Source organism: Lithobates pipiens, unplaced genomic scaffold (assembly GCF_037356315.1).
Source record: "Lithobates pipiens isolate NorthernLeopardFrog02 unplaced genomic scaffold, aLitPip1_a1.2 Scaffold_10, whole genome shotgun sequence".
NCBI classification, from domain to species: Eukaryota; Metazoa; Chordata; class Amphibia; order Anura; family Ranidae; genus Lithobates; species Lithobates pipiens.
In genome coordinates, this window is record NW_027507686.1 from 115,876,987 (window position 1) to 115,901,475 (window position 24,489).

The window sequence follows — 24,489 nt, forward strand, 5'->3', positions numbered from 1 at the left end:
ACCAGGTGACATCCAGACTTGCCCCCCACCAGGTGACATCCAGACTTGCCCCCCACCAGGTGACATCCAGACTTGCCCCGTGTGACATCCAGACTTGCCCCCTGTGACAGACTTGCCCATGAGACATCCAGACTGCCGTCCCTGTGACAGACTTGCCCTGGGTGACATACAGACTTGCCCCCTGTGACAGACTTGCCCGTGAGACATCCAGACTGCCCTCCCTGTGACAGACTTGCCCTGGGTGACATCCAGACTTGCCTCCCCCTTGTAACATCCAGACTTGCCCCCCCTCGCTGTGACATCCAGACTTGCCCCCCCTCGCTGTGACATCCAGACTCGCCCCCCCTCGCTGTGACATCCAGACTCGCCCCCCCTCGCTGTGACATCCAGACTTGCCCCCCCCACTGTGACATCCAGACTTGCCCCCCCTCACTGTGACATCCAGACTTGCCCCCCCCTCGCTGTGACATCCAGACTTGCCCCCCCCTCGCTGTGACATCCAGACTTGACCCCCCCCTCGCTGTGACATCCAGACTTGCCCCCCCCTATGTGACATCCAGACTTGCCCCCCCTTCCCCTATGTGACATCCAGACTTGCCCCCCTCCCCTATGTGACATCCAGACTTGCCCCCCATGTGACATCCAGACTTGCCCCCCACCAGGTGACAGACTTGCCCCGTGTGACAGCAAGACTGCCACCCCGGGTGACATCCAGACTTGTCCCCCCCGTGACAGACTTGCCCTGGGTGACATCCAGACTTGCCACCCCCTTGTAACATCCAGACTTGCCCCCTCTCTGTGACATCCAGACTTGCCCCCCCCGCTGTGACATCCAGACTTGCCCCCCCATGTGACATCCAGACTTGCCCCCCACCAGGTGACAGATTTGCCCCGTGTGACATCCAGACTTGCCCCCCTGTGACAGACTTGCCCGTGAGACATGCAGACTGCCGTCCCTGTGACAGACTTGCCCTGGGTAACATACAGACTTGCCCCCCCGTGACAGACTTGCCCGTGAGACATCCAGACTGCCCTCCCTGTGATAGACTTGCCCTGGGTGACATCCAGACTTGCCTCCCCCTTGTAACATCCAGACTTGCCCCCCCCCCTCGCTGTGACATCCAGACTTGCCCCCCCCTCGCTGTGACATCCAGACTTGCCCCCCCCTCGCTGTGACATCCAGACTTGCCCCCCCCCTCGCTGTGACATCCAGACTTGCCCCCCCTCGCTGTGACATCCAGACTTGCCCCCCCCCTCGCTGTGACATCCAGACTTGCCCCCCCCCCTCGCTGTGACATCCAGACTTGCCCCCCCCTCGCTGTGACATCCAGACTTGCCCCCCCTCGCTGTGACATCCAGACTTGCCCCCCCACCAGATGACATCCAGACTTGCCCCCCACCAGGTGACATCCAGACTTGCCCCCCACCAGGTGACATCCAGACTTGCCCCCCACCAGGTGACATCCAGACTTGCCCCGTGTGACATCCAGACTTGCCCCCTGTGACAGACTTGCCCGTGAGACATCCAGACTGCCGTCCCTGTGACAGACTTGCCCTGGGTGACATACAGACTTGCCCCCTGTGACAGACTTGCCCGTGAGACATCCAGACTGCCCTCCCTGTGACAGACTTGCCCTGGGTGACATCCAGACTTGCCTCCCCCTTGTAACATCCAGACTTGCCCCCCCTCGCTGTGACATCCAGACTTGCCCCCCCTCGCTGTGACATCCAGACTCGCCCCCCCTCGCTGTGACATCCAGACTCGCCCCCCCTCGCTGTGACATCCAGACTTGCCCCCCCACTGTGACATCCAGACTTGCCCCCCCTCACTGTGACATCCAGACTTGCCCCCCCCTCGCTGTGACATCCAGACTTGCCCCCCCCTCGCTGTGACATCCAGACTTGACCCCCCCCTCGCTGTGACATCCAGACTTGCCCCCCCCTATGTGACATCCAGACTTGCCCCCCCCTCCCCTATGTGACATCCAGACTTGCCCCCCTCCCCTATGTGACATCCAGACTTGCCCCCCATGTGACATCCAGACTTGCCCCCCACCAGGTGACAGACTTGCCCCGTGTGACAGCAAGACTGCCACCCCGGGTGACATCCAGACTTGTCCCCCCGTGACAGACTTGCCCTGGGTGACATCCAGACTTGCCACCCCCTTGTAACATCCAGACTTGCCCCCCGCTGTGACATCCAGACTTGCCCCCCCGGTGTGACATCCAGACTTGCCCCCCCATGTGACATCCAGACTTGCCCCCCACCAGGTGACATCCAGACTTGCCCCCTACCAGGTGACATCCAGACTTGCCCCCCACCAGGTGACATCCAGACTTGCCCCCCAACCAGATGACATCCAGACTTGCCCACCCCACCAGATGACATCCAGACTTGCCCCCCACCAGGTGACATCCAGACTTGCCCCCCACCAGGTGACATCCAGACTTGCCCCCCACCAGGTGACATCCAGACTTGCCCCGTGTGACATCCAGACTTGCCCCCTGTGACAGACTTGCCCATGAGACATCCAGACTGCCGTCCCTGTGACAGACTTGCCCTGGGTGACATACAGACTTGCCCCCTGTGACAGACTTGCCCGTGAGACATCCAGACTGCCCTCCCTGTGACAGACTTGCCCTGGGTGACATCCAGACTTGCCTCCCCCTTGTAACATCCAGACTTGCCCCCCCTCGCTGTGACATCCAGACTTGCCCCCCCTCGCTGTGACATCCAGACTCACCCCCCCTCGCTGTGACATCCAGACTCGCCCCCCCTCGCTGTGACATCCAGACTTGCCCCCCCCACTGTGACATCCAGACTTGCCCCCCCTCACTGTGACATCCAGACTTGCCCCCCCCTCGCTGTGACATCCAGACTTGCCCCCCTCGCTGTGACATCCAGACTTGACCCCCCCCTCGCTGTGACATCCAGACTTGCCCCCCCCTATGTGACATCCAGACTTGCCCCCCCTTCCCCTATGTGACATCCAGACTTGCCCCCCTCCCCTATGTGACATCCAGACTTGCCCCCATGTGACATCCAGACTTGCCCCCCACCAGGTGACAGACTTGCCCCGTGTGACAGCAAGACTGCCACCCCGGGTGACATCCAGACTTGTCCCCCCCGTGACAGACTTGCCCTGGGTGACATCCAGACTTGCCACCCCCTTGTAACATCCAGACTTGCCCCCTCTCTGTGACATCCAGACTTGCCCCCCCCGCTGTGACATCCAGACTTGCCCCCCCATGTGACATCCAGACTTGCCCCCCACCAGGTGACAGATTTGCCCCGTGTGACATCCAGACTTGCCCCCCTGTGACAGACTTGCCCGTGAGACATGCAGACTGCCGTCCCTGTGACAGACTTGCCCTGGGTAACATACAGACTTGCCCCCCCGTGACAGACTTGCCCGTGAGACATCCAGACTGCCCTCCCTGTGATAGACTTGCCCTGGGTGACATCCAGACTTGCCTCCCCCTTGTAACATCCAGACTTGCCCCCCCCCCTCGCTGTGACATCCAGACTTGCCCCCCCTCGCTGTGACATCCAGACTTGCCCCCCCCTCGCTGTGACATCCAGACTTGCCCCCCCCCTCGCTGTGACATCCAGACTTGCCCCCCCTCGCTGTGACATCCAGACTTGCCCCCCCCCTCGCTGTGACATCCAGACTTGCCCCCCCTCGCTGTGACATCCAGACTTGCCCCCCCTCGCTGTGACATCCAGACTTGCCCCCCCACCAGATGACATCCAGACTTGCCCCCCACCAGGTGACATCCAGACTTGCCCCCCACCAGGTGACATCCAGACTTGCCCCCCACCAGGTGACATCCAGACTTGCCCCGTGTGACATCCAGACTTGCCCCCTGTGACAGACTTGCCCGTGAGACATCCAGACTGCCGTCCCTGTGACAGACTTGCCCTGGGTGACATACAGACTTGCCCCCTGTGACAGACTTGCCCGTGAGACATCCAGACTGCCCTCCCTGTGACAGACTTGCCCTGGGTGACATCCAGACTTGCTTCCCCCTTGTAACATCCAGACTTGCCCCCCCTCGCTGTGACATCCAGACTTGCCCCCCCTCGCTGTGACATCCAGACTCGCCCCCCCTCGCTGTGACATCCAGACTCGCCCCCCCTCGCTGTGACATCCAGACTTGCCCTCCCCACTGTGACATCCAGACTTGCCCCCCTCACTGTGACATCCAGACTTGCCCCCCCTCGCTGTGACATCCAGACTTGCCCCCCCCTCGCTGTGACATCCAGACTTGACCCCCCCCTCGCTGTGACATCCAGACTTGCCCCCCCCTATGTGACATCCAGACTTGCCCCCCCCTCCCCTATGTGACATCCAGACTTTCCCCCCTCCCCTATGTGACATCCAGACTTGCCCCCCATGTGACATCCAGACTTGCCCCCCACCAGGTGACAGACTTGCCCCGTGTGACAGCAAGACTGCCACCCCGGGTGACATCCAGACTTGTCCCCCCCGTGACAGACTTGCCCTGGGTGACATCCAGACTTGCCACCCCCTTGTAACATCCAGACTTGCCCCCCCGCTGTGACATCCAGACTTGCCCCCCCCGCTGTGACATCCAGACTTGCCCCCCCTCGCTGTGACATCCAGACTTGCCCCCCCTCGCTGTGACATCCAGACTTGCCCCCCCACCAGATGACATCCAGACTTGCCCCCCACCAGGTGACATCCAGACTTGCCCCCCACCAGGTGACATCCAGACTTGCCCCCCACCAGGTGACATCCAGACTTGCCCCGTGTGACATCCAGACTTGCCCCCTGTGACAGACTTGCCCGTGAGACATCCAGACTGCCGTCCCTGTGACAGACTTGCCCTGGGTGACATACAGACTTGCCCCCTGTGACAGACTTGCCCGTGAGACATCCAGACTGCCCTCCCTGTGACAGACTTGCCCTGGGTGACATCCAGACTTGCTTCCCCCTTGTAACATCCAGACTTGCCCCCCCTCGCTGTGACATCCAGACTTGCCCCCCCTCGCTGTGACATCCAGACTCGCCCCCCCTCGCTGTGACATCCAGACTCGCCCCCCCTCGCTGTGACATCCAGACTTGCCCCCCCCACTGTGACATCCAGACTTGCCCCCCCTCACTGTGACATCCAGACTTGCCCCCCCTCGCTGTGACATCCAGACTTGCCCCCCCCTCGCTGTGACATCCAGACTTGACCCCCCCCTCGCTGTGACATCCAGACTTGCCCCCCCCTATGTGACATCCAGACTTGCCCCCCCCCTCCCCTATGTGACATCCAGACTTTCCCCCCTCCCCTATGTGACATCCAGACTTGCCCCCCATGTGACATCCAGACTTGCCCCCCACCAGGTGACAGACTTGCCCCGTGTGACAGCAAGACTGCCACCCCGGGTGACATCCAGACTTGTCCCCCCCGTGACAGACTTGCCCTGGGTGACATCCAGACTTGCCACCCCCTTGTAACATCCAGACTTGCCCCCCCGCTGTGACATCCAGACTTGCCCCCCCCGCTGTGACATCCAGACTTGCCCCCCCCCTCGCTGTGACATCCAGACTTGCCCCCCCTCGCTGTGACATCCAGACTTGCCCCCCCTCGCTGTGACATCCAGACTTGCCCCCCCACCAGATGACATCCAGACTTGCCCCCCACCAGGTGACATCCAGACTTGCCCCCCACCAGGTGACATCCAGACTTGCCCCCCACCAGGTGACATCCAGACTTGCCCCGTGTGACATCCAGACTTGCCCCCTGTGACAGACTTGCCCGTGAGACATCCAGACTGCCGTCCCTGTGACAGACTTGCCCTGGGTGACATACAGACTTGCCCCCTGTGACAGACTTGCCCGTGAGACATCCAGACTGCCCTCCCTGTGACAGACTTGCCCTGGGTGACATCCAGACTTGCCTCCCCCTTGTAACATCCAGACTTGCCCCCCCTCGCTGTGACATCCAGACTTGCCCCCCCTCGCTGTGACATCCAGACTCGCCCCCCCTCGCTGTGACATCCAGACTCGCCCCCCCTCGCTGTGACATCCAGACTTGCCCCCCCCACTGTGACATCCAGACTTGCCCCCCCTCACTGTGACATCCAGACTTGCCCCCCCTCGCTGTGACATCCAGACTTGCCCCCCCCTCGCTGTGACATCCAGACTTGACCCCCCCTCGCTGTGACATCCAGACTTGCCCCCCCCTATGTGACATCCAGACTTGCCCCCCCCTCCCCTATGTGACATCCAGACTTTCCCCCCTCCCCTATGTGACATCCAGACTTGCCCCCCATGTGACATCCAGACTTGCCCCCCACCAGGTGACAGACTTGCCCCGTGTGACAGCAAGACTGCCACCCCGGGTGACATCCAGACTTGTCCCCCCGTGACAGACTTGCCCTGGGTGACATCCAGACTTGCCACCCCCTTGTAACATCCAGACTTGCCCCCCCGCTGTGACATCCAGACTTGCCCCCCCCGCTGTGACATCCAGACTTGCCCCCCCATGTGACATCCAGACTTGCCCCCCACCAGGTGACAGATTTGCCCCGTGTGACATCCAGACTTGCCCCCCTGTGACAGACTTGCCCGTGAGACATGCAGACTGCCGTCCCTGTGACAGACTTGCCCTGGGTAACATACAGACTTGCCCCCCCGTGACAGACTTGCCCGTGAGACATCCAGACTGCCCTCCCTGTGATAGACTTGCCCTGGGTGACATCCAGACTTGCCTCCCCCTTGTAACATCCAGACTTGCCCCCCCCTCGCTGTGACATCCAGTCTTGCCCCCCCTCGCTATGACATCCAGACTTGCCCCCCCCCTCGCTGTGACATCCAGACTTGACCCCCTCCTCGCTGTGACATCCAGACTTGACCCCCTTATGTGACATCCAGACTTGCCCCCCCTATGTGACATCCAGACTTGCCCCCCCTATGTGACATCCAGACTTGCCCCCCCATGTGACATCCAGACTTGCCCCCCCATGTGAAATCCAGACTTGCCCCCCCTCCCCTATGTGACATCCAGACTTGCCCTCCCCCCCTCCCCTATGTGACATCCAGACTTCCCTCCCTGTGACAGACTTGCCCTGGGTGACATCCAGACTTGCCTCCCCCTTGTAACATCCAGACTTGCCCCCCCTCGCTGTGACATCTAGACTTGCCCCCCCTCGCTGTGACCTCCAGACTTGACCCCCCCCCCTCGCTGTGACATCCAGACTTGACCCCCCTCGCTGTGACATCCAGACTTGCCCCCCTATGTGACATCCAGACTTGCCCCCCCTCCCCTATGTGACATCCAGACTTGCCCTCCTCCCCTCCCCTATGTGACATCCAGACTTGCCCCCCCTATGTGACATCCAGAGTTGCCCCCCTCTCCCCTATGTGACATCCAGACTTGCCCCCTGTGAAATCAAGACTGCCACCCCCGGGTGACATCCAGACTTGCCCCCCCCCGTGACAGACTTGCCCGTGAGACATCCAGACTGCCCTGCCTGTGACAGACTTCCCCTGGGTGACATCCAGACTTGTCTCCCCCTTGTAACATCCAGACTTGCCCCCCCCCCGCTGTGACATCCAGACTTGCTCCCCCATGTGAGATACAGACTTGCCCCCCCCCCGCTGTGACATCCAGACTTGCCCCCCCCACTGTGACATCCAGACTTGCTCCCCCATATGTGACATCCAGATTGCCTCCCCCAATGTGACATCTAGATTGCCCCCCCAATGTGACATCCAGATTGCCCCCCCAATGTGACATCCAGATTGCCCCCCCCCCTCGCTGTGACATCCAGACTTGCCCCGTGTGACATCCAGACTTGCCCCCCTCCCCTATGTGACATCCAGACTTGCCCCCCTCTCCCCTGTGTGACATCCAGACTTGCCCCCTGTGAAATTAAGACTGACACCCCCGGGTGACATCCAGACTTGCCCCCCGTGACAGACTTGCCCTGGGTGACATCCAGACTTGCCTCCCCCTTGCAACATCCAGACTTGCCCCCCCACTGTGACATCCAGACTTGCCCCCCCACTGTGACATCCAGACTTGCCCCCCCGCTGTCAAATCCAGACTGCCCCCCTCCACTGTGACATCCAGACTTGCCCCCCCCCACTGTGACATCCAGACTTGCCCCCCCCCCAACTGTGACATCCATACTTGCCCCCCCCATGTGTGACATCCAGACTTGCCCCCCCTATGTGACATCCAGACTTGCCCCCTCCTATGTGACATCTAGACTTGCCCCCTCCTATGTGACATCCAGACTTGCCCCCTCCTATGTGACATCCAGACTTGCCCCCTCCTATGTGACATCCAGACTTGCCCCCTCCTATGTGACATTCAGACTTGCCCCCTCCTATGTGACATCCAGACTTGCCCCCCTTAATGTGACATCCAGATTGCCCCCCCTAATGTGACATCCAGATTGCCCCCCCCTATTGTGACATCCAGACTTGCCCCCCTCCCACTGTGACATCCAGACTTGCTCCCCCCCATATGTGACATCCAGATTGCCCCCCCAAATGTGACATCCAGATTGCCCCCCCAAATGTGACATCCAGATTGCCCCCCCAAATGTGACATCCAGATTGCCCCCCTAATGTGACATCCAGATTGCCCCCCCTAATGTGACATCCAGATTGCCCCCCCTAATGTGACATCCAGATTGCCCCCCCCTAATGTGACATCCAGATTGCCCCCCCTACTGTGACATCCAGATTGCCCCCCCCCCTACTGTGACATCCAGATTGCCCCCCTACTGTGACATCCAGATTGCCCCCCTACTGTGACATCCAGATTGCCCCCCCCTATGTGACATCCAGACTTGCCCCCCCTATGTGACATCCAGACTTGCCCCCCCTATGTGACATCCAGACTTGCCCCCCCCACTGTGACATCCAGACTTGTTCCCCCCCATATGTGACATCCAGATTGCCCCCCCCCCATATGTGACATCCAGACTTGCCCCCCCCATGTGACATCCAGACTTGCCCCCCCTATGTGACATCCAGATTACCCACCTAATGTGACATCCAGATTGCCCCCCTTAATGTGACATCCAGATTGCCCCCCCTAATGTGACATCCAGATTGCCTCCCCTATTGTGACATCCAGACTTGCCCCCCTCCCACTGTGACATCCAGACTTGCTCCCCCCCATATGTGACATCCAGATTGCCCCCCCAAATGTGACATCCAGATTGCCCCCCCAAATGTGACATCCAGATTGCCCCCCCTAATGTGACATCCAGATTGCCCCCCCTAATGTGACATCCAGATTGCCCCCCCTAATGTGACATCCAGATTGCCCCCCCTAATGTGACATCCAGATTGCCCCCCCTACTGTGACATCCAGATTGCCCCCCTACTGTGACATCCAGATTGTCCCCCCTACTGTGACATCCAGATTGCCCCCCCCCCCATATGTGACATCCAGATTGCCCCCCCCCCTATGTGACATCCAGACTTGCCCTCCCCTATGTGACATACAGATTTGCCCCCCCTATGTGACATACAGATTTGCCCACCCTATGTGACATACAGATTTGCCCACCCTATGTGACATACAGATTTGCCCACCCCATGTGACATACAGATTTGCCCACCCCATATGTGACATACAGACTTGCCCCAACATATGTGACATCCAGACTGCCCCCCCTGTGACATCCAGACTGCTCCCCCGGTTGCATCCAGACTTGCACCGTGTGACATCCAGACTGCCCCCCCTGTGGCAGACTTGCCCTGGGTGACATCCAGACTTGACCCCCCTGGTGACATCCAGACTTCCCCCCCTCCCCTATGTGACATCCAGACTTGCCCCCCCTCCGCTATGTGACATCCAGACTTGCCCCCCCTCCGCTATGTGACATGCAGACTTGCCCCCCAGGTGACATCCAGACTTGCTCCCCACCAGGTGACATCCAGACTTGCTCCCCACCAGGTGACATCCAGACTTGCCCCCCCACCAGGTGACATGCAGACTTGCCCCCCCACCAGGTGACATCCAGACTTGCCCCCCCACCAGGTGACATCCAGACTTGCCCCCCCACCAGGTGACATCCAGACTTGCCCCCCCACCAGGTGACATCCAGACTTGCCCCCCCACCAGGTGACATCCAGACTTGCCCCCTACCAGGTGACATCCAGACTTGCCCCCTACCAGGTGACATCCAGACTTGCCCCCTACCAGGTGACATCCAGACTTGCCCCCTACCAGGTGACATCCAGACTTGCCCCCTACCAGGTGACATCCAGACTTGCCCCCTGTGACAGACTTGCCCATGAGACATCCAGACTGCCGTCCCTGTGACAGACTTGCCCTGGGTGACATACAGACTTGCCCCCTGTGACAGACTTGCCCGTGAGACATCCAGACTGCCCTCCCTGTGACAGACTTGCCCTGGGTGACATCCAGACTTGCCTCCCCCTTGTAACATCCAGACTTGCCCCCCCTCGCTGTGACATCCAGACTTGCCCCCCCCCTCGCTGTGACATCCAGACTTGCCCCCCCTCGCTGTGACATCCAGACTTGCCCCCCCCTTGCTGTGACATCCAGACTTGCCCCCCCCCCCCTCGCTGTGACATCCAAACTTGACCCCCCCCCTCGCTGTGACATCCAGACTTGCCCCCCCTATGTGACATCCAGACTTGCCCCCCCTATGTGACAATCAGACTTGCCCCCCCTCCCCTATGTGACATCCAGACTTGCCCCCCTCCCCTATGTGACATCCAGACTTGCCCCCCATGTGACATCCAGACTTGCCCCCCACCAGGTGACAGACTTGCCCCGTGTGACATCCAGACTTGCCCCCCCGTGACATCAAGACTGCCACCCCCGGGTGACATCCAGACTTGTCCCCCCCCGTGACAGACTTGCTCGTGAGACATCCAGACTGCCCTCCCTGTGACAGACTTGCCCTGGGTGACATCCAGACTTGCCTCCCCCTTGTAACATCCAGACTTGCCCCCTCTCTGTGACATCCAGACTTGCCCCCCCCCCGCTGTGACATCCAGACTTGCCCCCCCCCCCGCTGTGACATCCAGACTTGCCACCATGTGACATCCAGACTGGCCACCGTGTGACATCCAGAATGGCCACCGTGTGACATCCAGACTGGCCACTTAGTAACAGACTTGCCCCGTGTGACATCCAAACTTGCCCCTCTCCCCTATGTGACATCCAGACTTGCCCCCCCTCCACTATGTGACAGGCAGACTTGCCCTCCCCTATGTGACATCCAGACTTGCCCCCCCATGTGGCATCCAGACTTGCCCCCCCATGTGACATCCAGACTTGCCCCCACCAGGTGACAGATTTTCCCCGTGTGACATCCAGACTTGCCCCCTGTGACAGAGTTGCCATGAGACATCCAGACTGCCCTCCCTGTGACAGACTTGCCCTGGGTGACATCCAGACTTGCCTCCCCCTTGTAACATCCAAACTTACCCCCCCTCGCTGTGACATCCAGACTTGCCCCCCCTTGCTGTGACATCCAGACTTGCCCCCCCTTGCTGTGACATCCAGACTTGCCCCCCCTTGCTGTGACATCCAGACTTGCCCCCCCTCGCTGTGACATCCAGACTTGCCCCCCCTCGCTGTGACATCCAGACTTGCCCCCCCATGTGACATCCAGACTTGCCCCCCCTCCCCTATGTGACATCCAGACTTGCCCCCTGTGAAATTAAGACTGACACCCCCGGGTGACATCAAGACTTGCCTCCCCCTTGCAACATCCAGACTTGCCCCCACACTGACATCCAGACTTGCTCCCCCATGTGACATCCAGACTTGCTCCCCCCATGTGACATCCAGATTGCCTCCCCATATGTGACATCCAGATTGCCTCCCCATATGTGACATCCAGATTGCCTCCCCATATGTGACATCCAGACTTGCCCCCCATATGTGACATCCAGACTTGCCCCCCATATGTGACATCCAGATTGCCTCCCCATATGTGACATCCAGATTGCCTCCCCATATGTGACATCCAGATTTCCCCCCCATATGTGACATCCAGACTTGCCCCCCATATGTGACATCCAGACTTGCCCCCCATATGTGACATCCAGACTTGCCCCCCATATGTGACATCCAGACTTGCCCCCCATATGTGACATCCAGATGGCCCCCCCATGTGACATCCAGACTTGCCCCCCCCCATGTGACATCCAGACTTGCCCCCCATGTGACATCCAGACTTGCCCCCCATGTGACATCCAGATTGCCTCCCCATATGTGACATCCAGATTTGCCCCCCATATGTGACATCCAGACTTGCCCCCCATATGTGACATCCAGATTGCCTCCCCCTATGTGACATCCAGACTTGCCCCCCCTATGTGACATCCAGACTTCCCCCCCCATGTGACATCCAGACTTGCCCCCCCTATGTGACATCCAGATTTGCCCCCCCTAATGTGGGCAGCACAGTGGTGTAGTGGTTAGCACTCTCACCTAGCAGTAAGAAGGGTCGCTGGTTCAAATCCCAACCACGACACTACCTGCCTGGAGTTTGCATGTTCTCCCTGTGCCTGCGTAGGTTTCCTCCGGGTACTCCGGTTTCCTCCCACAATCCAAAGACATGCAGGTAGGTTAATTGGCTTCTGTCCAAAATTGGCCCTAGTATATGAATAGGGGCCTAGGATTGTGGGCTCCTTGAGGGTAGGGACTGGTGTGAGTGTGCAGTGTACAGGGATGGGGACAGTTGTAGACACTCACTCAGGTTGAACTGGATGGACTGGTGTCTTTATTCAACCTTACTAACTATGAAACTATGAAATGTGACATCCAGATTGCCCCCCCTAATGTGACATCCAGATTGCCCCCCTAATGTGACATCCAGACTTCCCCCCCTATGTGACATCCAGACTTGCCCCCCCTCATGTGACATCCTGACTTGCCCCCCCCTGTGTGACATACAGATTTGCCCCCCTGTGTGACATACAGATTTGCCCCCCCTGTGTGACATACAGATTTGCCCCCCCTATGTGACATCCAGACTTGCCCCCCCTATGTGACATCCAAACTTGCACTTGCCCCCCCTATGTGACATACAGATTTGCCCCCCCTATGTGACATACAGATTTGCCCCCCCATATGTGACATACAGATTTGCCCCCCCATATGTGACATACTGACTTGCCCCAACATATGTGACATCCAGACTTGCCCCAACATATGTGACATCCAGACTGCCACCCCTGTGACATCCAGACTGCCCCCCCCTGTGACATCCAGACTGCCCCCCCCTGTGACATCCAGACTGCCCCCCCCTGTGACATCCAGACTGCCCCCCCCCCCTGTGACATCCAGACTGCCCCCCCTGTGACATCCAGACTTACACCGTGTGACATCCAGACTGCCCCCCCTGTGGCAGACTTGCCCTGGGTGACATCCAGACTTGACCCCCCTGGTGACATCCAGACTTGACCCCCTGTGACAGACTTGCCCCCCATATGTGACATCCAGATGGCCCCCCATGTGACATCCAGACTTGCCCCCCCCCATGTGACATACAGATTTGCCCACCCTATGTGACATACAGATTTGCCCACCCCATATATGACATCCAGACTTGCCCCAACATATGTGACATCCAGACTGCCCCCCCTGTGACATCCAGACTGCCCCCCCTGTGACATCCAGACTGCCCCCCCTGTGACATCCAGACTGCCCCCCCGGTTGCATCCAGACTTGCACCGTGTGACATCCAGACTGCCCCCCCTGTGGCAGACTTGCCCTGGGTGACATCCAGACTTGACCCCCCTGGTGACATCCAGACTTGCCCCCCCCCTCCCCTATGTGACATCCAGACTTGCCCCCCCTCCCCTATGTGACATCCAGACTTGCCCCCCCATGTGACATCCAGACTTGCCCCCCACCAGGTGACAGACTTGCCCCGTGTGACATCCAGACTTGCCCCCTGTGACATCAAGACTTGCCCCCCCGTGACAGACTTGACCGAGAGACATCCAGACTGCCCTCCCTGTGACAGACTTGCCCTGGGTGACATCCAGACTTGCCTCCCCCTTGTAACATCCAGACTTGCCCCCCCCCCCCCCCCGCTGTGAAATCCAGACTTGCCCCCCCTTGCTGTGACATCCAGACTTGCCCCCCCCTCGCTGTGACATCCAGACTTGCCCCCAGTGAAATTAAGACTGACACCCCCGGATGACATCCAGACTTGCCCCCCATGACAGACTTGCCCATGAGACATCTAGACTGCCCTCCCTGTGACAGACTTGCCCTGGGTGACATCCAGACTTGCCTCCCCCTTGCAACATCCAGACTTCCCCCACACTGTGACATCCAGACTTGCCCCCCCCACTGTGACATCCAGACTTGCTCCCCCCCACTGTGACATCCAGACTTGCTCCCCCCATGTGACATCCAGACTTGCTCCCCCCATGTGACATCCATACTTGCCCCCCCCCATGTGACATCCATACTTGCCCCCCCCCATATGTGACATCCAGACTTGCCCCCCCATATGTGACATCCAGACTTGCCCCCCATATGTGACATCCAGACTTGCCCCCCCATATGTGACATCCAGACTTGCCCCCCCATGTGACATCCAGACTTGCCCCCTCCTATGTGACATCCAGACTTGCCCCCTCCTATGTGACATCCAGACTTGCCCCCCCATATGTGACATCCAGACTTGCCCCCCCATATGTGACATCCAGACTTGCCCCCCCCCATATGTGACATCCAGACTTGCCCCCCCATATGTGACATCCAGACTTGCCCCCCCCATATGTGACATCCAGACTTGCCCCCCATATGTGACATCCAGACTTGCCCCCCCATATGTGACATCCAGACTTGCCCCCCCTCCCCTATGTGACATTCAGACTTGCCCCCCTCCCCTATGTGACATGCCGACTTGCCCCCCCTCCCCTATGTGACATGCAGACTTGCCCCCCCTCCCCTATGTGACATGCAGACTTGCCCCCCCCCCTCCCCTATGTGACATCCAGACTTGCCCCCCCTCTCCCCTATGTGACATCCAGACTTGCCCCCTATGTGACATCCAGACTTGCCCCCCATGTGACATCCAGACTTGCCCCCCATGTGACATCCAGACTTGCCCCCCACCAGGTGACAGACTTGCCCCGTGTGACATCCAGACTTGCCCCCTGTGACATCAAGACTTGCCCTCCCCGTGACAGACTTGACCGAGAGACATCCAGACTGCCCTCCCTGTGACAGACTTGCCCTGGGTGACATCCAGACTTGCCTCCCCCTTGTAACATCCAGACTTGCCCCCCCCCTCGCTGTGACATCCAGACTTGCCCCCCCTCGCTGTGAAATCCAGACGTGCCCCCCCTCGCTGTGACATCCAGACTTGCCCCCCCTCGCTGTGACATCCAGACTTGCCCCCCCCTCGCTGTGACATCCAGACTTGCCCCCCCTCGCTGTGACATCCAGACTTGCCCCCCCTATGTGACATCCAGACTTGCCCCCCCATGTGACATCCAGACTTGCCCCCCCATGTGACATCCAGACTTGCCCCCCCTCCCCCCATGTGACATCCAGACTTGCCCCCCTCTCCCCTATGTGACATCCAGACTTGCCCCCTGTGAAATTAAGACTGACACCCCCGGGTGACATCCAGACCTGCCCCCCGTGACAGACTTGCCCGTGAGACATCCAGACTTGCCCTCCCTGTGACAAACTTGCCCTGGGTGACAACCAGACTTGCCTCCCCCTTGCAACATCCAGACTTGCCTCCCCCTTGTAACATCCAGACTTGCCCCCCCCTCGCTGTGACATCCAGACTTGCCCCCCCCCTCGCTGTGACATCCAGACTTGCCCCCCCCTCGCTGTGACATCCAGACTTGCCCCCCCCTCGCTGTGACATCCAGACTTGCCCCCCCCTCGCTGTGACATCCAGACTTGCACCCCCTATGTGACATCCAGACTTGCACCCCCTATGTGACATCCAGACTTGCACCCCCTATGTGACATCCAGACTTGCCCCCCCATGTGACATCCAGACTTGCCCCCCCATGTGACATCCAGACTTGCCCCCCATGTGACATCCAGACTTGCCCCCCCATGTGACATCCAGACTTGCCCCCTGTGAAATTAAGACTGACACCCCCGGGTGACATCCAGACTTGCCCCCCCGTGACAGACTTGCCCGTGAGACATCCAGACTGCCCTCCCTGTGACAGACTTGCCCTGGGTGACATCCAGACTTGCCTCCCCCTTGCAACATCCAGACTTGCCCCCACACTGTGACATCCAGACTTGACCCCCCCGCTGTGACATCCAGACTTGCTCCCCCATGTGACATCCAGACTTGCTCCCCCCCATGTGACATCCAGATTGCCTCCCCATATGTGACATCCAGACTTGCCCCCCCCATATGTGACATCCAGACTTGCCCCCCCATATGTGACATCCAGACTTGCCCCCCATATGTGACATCCAGACTTGCCCCCCCATATGTGACATCCAGACTTGCCCCCCCATGTGACATCCAGACTTGCCCCCCATGTGACATCCAGACTTGCCCCCCCCATGTGACATCCAGACTTGCCCCCTCCTATGTGACATCCAGACTTGCCCCCCTATGTGACATCCAGACTTGCCCCCCCCTATGTGACATCCAGACTTGCCCCCCCTATGTGACATCCAGACTTGCCCCCCCTAATGTGACATCCAGACTTGCCCCCCTAATGTGACATACAGACTTGCCCCCCCTAATGTGACATACAGATTTGCCCCCCTATGTGACATACAGATTTGCCCCCCCCATATGTGACATCCAGACTGCCCCCCCCTGTGACATCCAGACTGCCCCCCCTGTGACATCCAGACTGCCCCCCCTGTGACATCCAGACTGCCCCCCCCTGTGACATCCAGACTGCCCCCCCCTGTGACATCCAGACTTGCACCGTGTGACATCCAGACTGCCCCCCCCTGTGGCAGACTTGCCCTGGGTGACATCCAGACTTGACCCCCCTGGTGACATCCAGACTTGACCCCCTGTGACAGACTTGCCCCGTGTGACACCCAGACTGCCCCCCCTATGTGACATACAGATTTGCCCACCCTATGTGACATACAGATTTGCCCACCCCATATATGACATCCAGACTTGCCCCAACATATGTGACATCCAGACTGCCCCCCCCCGTGACATCCAGACTGCCCCCCCTGTGACATCCAGACTGCCCCCCCGGTTGCATCCAGACTTGCACCGTGTGACATCCAGACTGCCCCCCCCTGTGGCAGACTTGCCCTGGGTGACATCCAGACTTGATCCCCCTGGTGACATCCAGACTTGCCCCTCCTCCCCTATGTGACATCCAGACTTGCCCCCCCTCCCCTTTGTGACATCCAGACTTGCCCCCCCATGTGACATCCAGGCTTGCCCCCCACCAGGTGACAGACTTGCCCCGTGTGACATCCAGACTTGCCCCCTGTGACATCAAGACTTGCCCCCCCGTGACAGACTTGACCGAGAGACATCCAGACTGCCCTCCCTGTGACAGACTTGCCCTGGGTGACATCCAGACTTGCCTCCCCCTCGCTGTGACATCCAGACTTGCCCCCCCCCTCGCTGTGACATCCAGACTTGCCCCCCCTCGCTGTGACATCCAGACTTGCCCCCCCCTCGCTGTGACATCCAGACTTGCCCCCCTCTCCCCTATGTGACATCCAGACTTGCCCCCTGTGAAATTAAGACTGACACCCCTGGGTGACATCCAGACTTGCCCCCCCGTGACAGACTTGCCCGTGAGACATCTAGACTGCCCTCCCTGTGACAGACTTGCCCTGGGTGACATCCAGACTTGCCTCCCCCTTGCAACATCCAGACTTCCCCCCCACTGTGACATCCAGACTTGCCCCCCCCACTGTGACATCCAGACTTGCTCCCCCCATGTGACATCCAGACTTGCTCCCCCCCATGTGACATCCAGATTGCCTCCCCATATGTGACATCCAGACTTGCCCCCCCATATGTGACATCCAGACTTGCCCCCCCATATGTGACATCCAGACTTGCCCCCCATATGTGACATCCAGATTGCCCCCCCATGTGACATCCAGACTTGCCCCCCCTATGTGACATCCAGACTTGCCCCCCCATATGTGACATCCAGATTGCCCCCCCTAATGTGACATCCAGATTGCCCCCCCTAATGTGACATCCAGACTTCCCCCCTATGTGACATCCAGACTTGCCCCCCCTCATGTGACATCCAGACTTGCCCCCCCTCATATGACATCCAGACTTGCCCCCCCTCATGTGACATTCAGACTTGCCCCCCTCATGTGACATCCAGACTTGCCCCCCCTCATGTGACATCCAGACTTGCCCCCTCTAGTGACATACAGATTTGCCCCCCCTGTGTGACATACAGATTTGCCCCCCCTGTGTGACATACAGATTTGCCCCCCCTGTGTGACATACAGATTTGCCCCCCCCTGTGTGACATACAGATTTGCCCCCCCTGTGTGACATCCAGACTTGCCCCCCCCGTGTGACATCCAAACTTGCACTTGCCCCCCTATGTGACATACAGATTTGCCCCCCCATGTGACATACAGATTTGCCCCCCCTATGTGACATACAGATTTGCCCCCCCCCATATGTGACATACAGACTTGCCCCAACATATGTGACATCCAGACTGCCCCCCCGTGACATCCAGACTGCCCCCCCCCGTGACATCCAGACTGCCCCCCCTGTGACATCCAGACTGCCCCCCCCGTGCCAGACTTGCCCTGGGTGACATCCAGACTTGACCCCCCTGGTGACATCCAGACTTGACCCCCTGTGACAGACTTGCCCCGTGTGACACCCAGACTGCCCCCCCTATGTGACATACAGATTTGCCCACCCCATATATGACATACAGACTTGCCCCAACATATGTGACATCCAGACTGCCCCCCCTGTGACATCCAGACTGCCCCCCGGTTGCATCCAGACTTGCACCGTGTGACATCCAGACTGCCCCCCCCTGTGGCAGACTTGCCCTAGGTGACATCCAGACTTGACCCCCTGTGACACCCAGACTGCCCCCCCCTTGTGGCATCCAGACTGGCCCCCCGGTGACATCCAGACTTGCCCTCCCTACGGTGACAGACTTGCCCTGGGTGACATCCAGACTTGCCCCCTCCCAGGTGAAATCCAGACTTGCCCCCAAAAGACATCCAGACTTGCCACCCCCCCATATGTGACATACAGACTTGCCCCTACCAGGTGACAGACTTGCCCCGTGGGACATCTAGACTGCCCCCCCCCCCCCGACAGACTTGGCCCCCGTGTGACATCCAGACTTGCCTACCCCTGTGACATGCAACCAGCCTGTGTCCCCCGTTGTCATGGAGATTATGTGCACGCTCACCTCCGCCAATCAGATGAAGATAGCATAACGAATTATCTGGCCGAGCGGCGCCATTTTGTTGCTGTTGGTGTGTCAGAAAGAGGGAGTGTGCATTTCGGAGACTGTTTTGAGAGGACACAGCGCCCTACAGAGGACAAACCGGAGACTACACCCCCCCTTCTTCATAGCACATCTATTGGAGAGAAAGTAAGTGTCATATGACCGATGTCACCTGACGGGGGGGCGGGTCCAGTGTCGGGATGGGGGCGGGCTGGTGTAATGAGCCGTCATTGTTTTCTCTCCTCCTTTCTGGTCTGAGGGAAGAGAAATGCCAGGTAGTGACCCACCATACCTTCCGTGACAGGGGCCCCCACACCCTCCGTGACAGGGTCCCCCCAACACCCTCCCTGACAGGGGCCCCGACACCCTCCGTGACAGGGGCCCCCCACACCCTCCATGACAGGGGGCCCCCCACACCCTCCGTGACAGGGGCCCACAATACCCTCCGTGACAGGGCCCCCCCACACCCTGTGTGATGTGGCCCCCAACACCCTGGTGACAGGGCCCCCCCAACACCCTCCCTGACAGGGGCACCCCACACCCTCCGTGACAGGGGCCCCCTACACCCTCCGTGACAGGGGCCTCCCACACCCTGCGTGATGTGGCCCCCGACACCCTCTGTGACAGGGCCCCCCCAACATCCTTCGTGACAGGGGCCCCGACACCCTCCGTGATGTGGCCCCCCCGACACCCTCCGTGACAGTGGCCCTCCACACCGTCCATGATAGGGGACCCCCACACCCTGCGCGATGTGGCCCCCGACACCCTCCATGACAGGGGCCCCCCCAACACCCTCAGTGACAGGGGCCCCCACACCCTCTGTGACAGGGGCCCACAATACCCTCTGTGACAGGGGCCCCCCACACCCTGCGTGATGTGGCCCCCGAACCCTCCGTGACAGGGGCCCCCCACACCCTCCGTGACAGGGGCCCCCCACACCCTCCATGACAGGGGCCCCCGACACCCTCTGTGACAGGGGACACCCTCCATGACAGTGCTCCCCTGACACGCTCCTTGACAGGGCCCCCGACACCCACCATGACAGGGGCCCACAATACCCTCCGTGACAGGGCCCCCCCACACCCTGTGTGATGTGGCTACCAACACCCTGGTGACAGGGGCCCCCCCCAACACCCTCCCTGACAGGGCCCCCCCCACACCCTGCGTGATGTGCCCCTGACACCCTCCGTGACAGGGGCCCCCCCAACACCCTCCCAGACAGGGGCACCCCACACCCTCCATGACAGGGGCCCCCCACACCCTCCGTGACAGGGGCCCCCACACCCTCCGTGACAGGGGCCCCCACACCCTCCGTGACAGGGGCCTCCCACGCCCTCCGTGACAGGGGCCCCCACACCCTGCGTGATGTGGCCCCCGACACCCTCCGTGACAGAGCCCCCCCAACACCCTTCGTGACAGGGGCCCCGACACCCTCCATGATGTGGCCCCCCCCACACCCTCCGTGACAGGGGCCTCCCACACCGTCCATGATAGGGGCCCCCCACACCCTGCACGATGTGGCCCCCGATACCCTCCATGACAGGGGCCCCCCAACACCCTCCGTGACAGGGGCCCCCACACCCTCTGTGACAGGGGCCCACAATACCCTCTGTGACAGGGGCCCCCCACACCCTGCGTGATGTGGCCCCCGACACCCTCCGTGACAGGGGCCCCCCCACACCCTCCGTGACAGGGGCCCCCCCACACCCACCGTGACAGGGGCCCCCACACCCTCTGTGACGGGCCCACCCACACCCTCCGTGACGGGCCCACCCACACCCTCCGTGACAGGGGCCCCCGACACCCTCCGTGACAGGGGACACCCTCCGTGACAGCGCTCCCCTGACACCCTCCTTGACAGGGCCCCCCGACATCCACCATGACAGGGGCCCATCCACATCCTCCGTGACAGGGGCCCCGACACCCTCCGTGACAAGGGCCGCTGACACCCTCCGCGACAGGGGCCCCCGACACCCGTGCCCCCCCAACACCCACCGTGACAGGGGCCCCCCGACACCAACCGTGACAGGGCCCCCCGACTCCCTCCGTGACTTGGGCTCCTGACACCCTCCGTGACAGGGGCCCTCCGACACCCTCCATGACAGGAGCCCCAGACACCCTCCGTGACAGGCCCCTCAACTTCCTTTATGATGGGCCCCCGACTCCCTCCATGACAGGGGCCCCCCAACACCCTCCGTGACAGGGGCCCCCACACCCTCTGTGACAGGGGCCCACAATACCCTCTGTGACAGGGGCCCCCCACACCCTGCGTGATGTGGCCCCCGACACCCTCCGTGACAGGGCCCCCCCCCACACCCTCCATGACAGGGGCCCCCCCACACCCACCGTGACAGGGGCCCCCCCACACCCACCGTGACAGGGGCCCCCACACCCTCTGTGACGGGCCCACCCACACCATCTGTGACGGGCCCACCCACACCCTCCGTGACAGGGGCCCCCGACACCCTCCGTGACAGGGGACACCCTCCGTGACAGCGCTCCCCTGACACCCTCCTTGACAGGGCCCCCCGACACCCACCATGACAGGGGCCCATCCACATCCTCCGTGACAGGGGCCCCGACACCCTCCGTGACAAGGGCCGCTGACACCCTCCGCGACAGGGGCCCCCGACGCCCGTGCCCCCCCAACACCCACCGTGACAGGGGCCCCCCGACACCAACCGTGACAGGGCCCCCCGACTCCCTCCGTGACTTGGGCTCCTGACACCCTCCATGACAGGAGCCCCAGACACCCTCCGTGACAGGCCCCTCAACTTCCTTTATGATGGGCCCCCGACTCCCTCCATGACAGGGGCCCCCCAACACCCTCCGTGACAGGGGCCCCCACACCCTCTGTGACAGGGGCCCACAATACCCTCTGTGACAGGGGCCCCCCACACCCTGCGTGATGTGGCCCCCGACACCCTCCGTGACAGGGCCCCCCCCCACACCCTCCATGACAGGGGCCCCCCCACACCCACCGTGACAGGGGCCCCCCCACACCCACCGTGACAGGGGCCCCCACACCCTCTGTGACGGGCCCACCCACACCATCTGTGACGGGCCCACCCACACCCTCCGTGACAGGGGCCCCCGACACCCTCCGTGACAGGGGACACCCTCCGTGACAGCGCTCCCCTGACACCCTCCTTGACAGGGCCCCCCGACACCCACCATGACAGGGGCCCATCCACATCCTCCGTGACAGGGGCCCCGACACCCTCTGTGACAAGGGCCGCTGACACCCTCCGCGACAGGGGCCCCCGACGCCCGTGCCCCCCCGACACCCACCGTGACAGGGGCCCCCCGACACCAACCGTGACAGGGCCCCCCGACTCCCTCCGTGACTTGGGCTCCTGACACCCTCCGTGACAGGGGCCCTCCGACACCCTCCATGACAGGAGCCCCCGACACCCTCCGTGACAGGCCCCCCAACTTCCTTTATGATGGCCCCCCCGACTCCCTCCATGACAGGGGCCCCCGACTCCCTTTATGACGGGCCCACCAACTTCCTTTATGACAGGGCCCCCCGACTTGCTCCATACAGGGGCCCCCGATTTCCTCCATGACATGGGCCCCAATTTCCTCCATGATAAGGGTCCCCCGACACCCTCCATGACAGGGCCCCCCAACTTCCTCCATGATGTGCCCCTGACACCCTCCATGACAGGGGTCCCCCGACTTCCTACTTGACAGGGGCCCCCGATTTCCTCCATGACAGGAGCCCCTGACACCCTCCATGACAGGGGCCCCAAACTTCCTCCATGATAAGGGCCTCCCCGACACAGGGGCCCCCGTCTTCCTCCATGACAGGGGCCCCGACACCCTCCATACTGGGGCCCCCCGACTTCCTACCTGACAGGGGCCCCTGACTTCCTCCGTGACAGGGGCCCCAGACTGCCTCTGTGACAGGGGCCCCAGACTGCCTCTGTGACAGGGGCCCCAGACTGCCTCTGTGACAGGGGCCCCCCGACTGCCTCTGTGACAGGGGCCCCCCGACTGCCTCTGTGACAGGGGCCCCCCGACTGCCTCCGTGACAGGGGCCCCCGACTTCCTCCGTGACAGGGGCCCCCGACACCCTCCGTGACAGGGCGCCCCCGACACCCTCCGTGACAGGGCCCCCCCGACACCCTCCGTGACAGGGCCCCCCCGAACCCTCCGTGACAGGGCCCCCCCGACACCCTCCGCGACAGGGGCCCACGACACCCTCCGTGACAGGGCCCCCCCGACACCCTCCGTGACAGGGCCCCCCCGACACCCTCCACGACAGGGGCCCACGACTTCCTCCGTGACAGGGCCCCCCCGAATTCCTCCTTGACAGGGGCCCCCCCGAATTCCTCCATGACAGGGGGCCCCCACAACACCCTCCATGACAGGGGCCCCCCCGACTTCCTCCATGACAGGGGCCCCCCTCCTCCCAGCGCAAATTCCCCCAATCCCTCCTAGAACACTGGAAAGGGACACCCCATTACATTAAAGGATTACAAGAGAGAACAATTTAGGGCTCTTTCACACTGGGGGGGGGGGATGGGGCTATCGGCGGTAAATTGCCGCTATTTTTAGTGTGAAAGTCGCCTCAGATTTCTCATCTCCCCCTTTACTTCGGAGTCGTCTGTTTATAAATCACTATTAATATTCTGCTGTCTTCATAGCAATCGCTGCACATTGACAGATGAATCCTCCGTATTTTATACATTCATCTCCACCTTCTTTTCATATATTTATTACTGTTATCAGCACCTAAAGTGCTCTGGATTGTATTATATGAATTCTCACGTGTTGGATATTTATTTGCTCATTATTGTCACATTATTGGAATCGCCATTAATTACATCCTTGTACACCGATGTCATGTCAGCTTTGCTGCATCAATTCTTTTGGCAATCACTACAGCAGCCCCTCCATTCCATATATATACCAATCACATTACATACCCATAAGATATCGGGTGCCTGCGGCAGCGGGTCACTTTTCATCATTATATCTAATTCAAAGTGGGAGTATCCACTACACAGTTATTATGCCCCCCCACCAACTCGCATCCCACCCCTATCCCCCCCCTCCTAGCAGAAATCTACCC

The 24,489-nt window shown here is 60.7% G+C and overlaps 1 long non-coding RNA gene across 1 annotated transcript in view; it reads right to left on the bottom strand.

Annotated features, from left to right (window-relative positions):
- The window catches only part of LOC143942094 (uncharacterized), a 37,603-nt gene extending 18,085 nt beyond the window's left edge, over window positions 1–19,518 (bottom strand). The window contains exon 1 of the long non-coding RNA XR_013264678.1: window positions 19,371–19,518. This is a non-coding gene — a long non-coding RNA (uncharacterized LOC143942094). The remainder of the gene's footprint in view (window positions 1–19,370) is intronic.
- Between the last annotated feature and the right edge of the window lie 4,971 nt (window positions 19,519–24,489).